This window comes from Peromyscus maniculatus, chromosome 8 (genome assembly GCF_049852395.1).
Source record: "Peromyscus maniculatus bairdii isolate BWxNUB_F1_BW_parent chromosome 8, HU_Pman_BW_mat_3.1, whole genome shotgun sequence".
In the NCBI taxonomy this organism is placed as follows: Eukaryota; Metazoa; Chordata; class Mammalia; order Rodentia; family Cricetidae; genus Peromyscus; species Peromyscus maniculatus.
Window position 1 is genome coordinate 13,084,964 of NC_134859.1, and position 3,403 is coordinate 13,088,366.

Sequence of the window (3,403 nt, forward strand, 5' to 3'; positions counted from 1 at the left end):
CCAGCTGCTGCCCAGAATATGTCCAGTACGTGGGATAAGAACAAAGAGTTCGAGTTTGGATGCTCTGGGGCAGGGGCTGCAAGTGGGGAATTCTGGATGTGAGTAGTGAATAAAGGGCAGGGAACTAGGAAGAGAGGAGGAACGGGCAAGCTAGGAAGGTCAGAGGGCAGCAGAGGAGGGAGCTGCCAGCCGCAGAGGAGACAGACTTGCCTTTAAAATGAGGAGCGTCACGCCCCACAGTTCTGCTCATCTTTGATCACTGTATCTCATGGCTCTTCTGGTTCCATCTGTTTCTCACCCTGGAATGTAAGCTTTCTGGGCACAGGAAGCAGCTTGTCTTGGTCACTGCCATATCCCTGGCAGCCAGCTCCTGGCCTCAATAAGCAGTTACTAAATTGGTGAAAGAAATGTAAGTTAGAAACTAGGCATGGAGGTGCAAGCCTTTAATCCTAGTACTTATGAGGTAGAAGTAGGCAGTTCTCTGTGAGATAAAGGTGAGCCTGATCTACATAGCAAATTCCAGGCCTGGCAGGGCTACACAGGGAAAACCTGTTGTGGAATATTTGTTTAACTAGACAAAGATGTGTTACATTTGTTTATGTTGCGGAATATTGCTTTTACAATGTAAAGGTGTGTTACATTTGTTTACACTGTATTTGTATAATGGTATAAAGATGTGTTGCTTTGCCTGCTTAAGGCACCTGATTGGTCTTATAAAAAGCTGAACGGCCAATAGCTAGGCAGTAGAGGGATAGGTGGGGCTGGCAGGCAGAGAGACTAAATAGAAGGAAGCTAGACTCAAGAGAAGAGAACAGAGAAAGAGAGGGAGACACCTGGGGCCAGCCAGGCAGCCGCCTGATGGACAGACAGACATGGAAAAAGCAGGAAAAGTAGGTCACACAGAATGAAAGAAAGGTAAAAATCCCCAGGGCAAAATGTAGATGAAGAGAAACAGGTTAAAATAAGTTATAAAAGCCAGTGGGACAAGCCTAAGATAAGGCCAAGCATTCATAATTAATATTGAGTCTCCATGTCATGATTTGGGGACTGGCGGTCCAAGAAAGCCTGATGCAAAACCCTGTTTCAAAGTTAATTAATTAAATAATTAAAATAAAAATAAAGAGTTGGGTGTGAGGGGAATGCCTTTAATCTCAGCACTTGGGAGGCAGAGGCAGGTGGATCAAGGCCAACCTAACCTACATAGTGAGTTCCAGGACAGCCAAGGCTATCTTGAGACCCCGTCTCAAAATAAAAAACAACAAAAGAAGATGGATAATTCTTTGGTATTTCTCCCAGTGAGTGGGTCTATGTCTCCTGCCCTTGAATCTGAGCAAGAACAATGATACAACAGACGTGACCCCATGTTTCTTGTACCCTAAGACAGTAGTTTCCAGAAGCTGGCTGCCATGATTAGAAAACGCCCAAGCAGCCAGTGGAGAAAAACTGAATAAGCCAGATCTCTGATAGACAGACACACAACCTCAGTGGATGATGCCATGCAAGGTTTTGCTATGTAGCACAGACTGGCCTCAAACTCACAATCTTCCTGCCTTAACCTTCCGAGTGCTGGGATTATAGCAGGCCACTATGCTCTTCTAGAGACGAGGCTTTTTAAACCATAGTTTCCTATGTATTTGGGAGATGTTTGTCACATAGCAATAAATAACTAATGACAGCTCAGAGCAAGCTTGGGGGAAAGGGCCGGTTTGGTAAGAAAGGGTCAGGGGGGTGTGAGAGCCTCAGTCTGGCCTGGAGTCCCCCAGTGTCTTGGAGGAGCAGTGCTGGCAGTGACCAGCCCCCAAGGCAGGGAGTTAGGACTGGTTATATGTGCCTCCCCCCCCCCCCCCCCGGAGTGTGGTCCAGTCCTCAGCCTTGGAATGCAAAGATGGTTCCGTGCTTTAATAAATAAATAAATAAATAAATAAATAAATAAATAAATAAATAAATAAATAAATAAATAAATGGAGCCACCCAGGTCTCCTTGAATCTTGCCTTTGAATCCTCTTACAGCCCAGACTTCTGGTTTTCTCATGCCCCTTAGCTCCTGAAACCTTTTTCAGTTTAACAGTTTTATTTTATTTATTTATTTATTTATTTATTTTTGTGGGATAGGGCTTCTCTGTGTAACAGGCCTGGCTGTCATGGAACTAGCTCTGTAGACCTGGCTAGCCTCGAACTCAGAGATCCACCTACCTCTGCCTCCCAAGTGCTGGGATTAAAGGTGTGTGTGCCACTTAGCCTGGCTTCCTGTAACATTCTAACTGGTCTTTCTGGGAGTCTAAGCCCATAGCTCTGGTGCAGCATGTGCCATGAGTCCCCAGCTCAGCCTCTCTCAGGGTCTCCATTTTCCCTAGGCTTCTAGCTTTACCCCCACACCAGAATCTGGACTGTGCCGGAGTACAGTGCAGGCAGGAATAAGAGCCATCTCCTTGACCTTACAGGTTCTGCTTGGAGCCCTGCTTTCCAGGTTCCTCCTGCCCCTACTTCCTGCACCCTGGATGCCCTCCAGTGGTTCTCTAGAAGCTAGCTCTGTGACCTCTGTATCCATCTGAAAACTTCCTGAGGACAGATTCTATGCTGTCTGCTCCTGTCCTCACTGGCACTGAAGGGAATGGCCTGTGATAAAGCAGCAGAAAGCTAGACTGGACTTCAGGGGTCCTCTAGCAGGGGTCCTTTGGCAGAGCTCCCAAAGTGTTCTCAGAGCCCTTCATGAGGAGTCAGACCCACAGAACTCAGCTGTCTAAAAGCCATAGGGCAGAGGTCCCTTTCTTGCTGTGTGACCCTGGATATTTGGCATCCCTATCTGGACCTACTTCCTGTTCTGTGAAATGTGGAGGAGGAGTTGATCTCCAAGGGCCCTTCCTGCTCAAACACCTTATGTTCTATGAAATCCTTGTGAAAGTTGCCATGGAAACGTCAGAAGAACTGCAACAGCCCTGAATTATATGAGAGAGAGAGAGAGAGAGAGAGAGAGAGAGAGAGAGAGAGAGAGAGAGAGAGAACACTGAGTCACCCTAGAAAGCAGGTGATGTCAGAGGAATGTTGGCTCTGGCACCCAAATGTAAAGGGGCCACGTATATTCTGCTCCTGAAAAGACACCCCAGTAGCCTACTCATTGTGGCAGTCCTAATAGCCTGGGTTCTGGTAGTAAGAGGCGAGTGGCCATCTGCCTGAAGAACCATCTGTGTGGGGTCCAAGCAGAGAGTAGCCCCTTTGCAGGTTAAGACCACAGTGGCTTATTCTGCAGAGATGCTTCTCTACAAATGAAGGTGAGCTTTTGCACAAGTCCCATTCACAGGACTGGGGTGCGGCTGGTGCAGAGCTCTCACTTGGCACGCAAGAGGCCCTGGATTTCATCCCTAGCACTGAGCATAAAAGTCACCTTCCCTATTTTCTTGGGGGT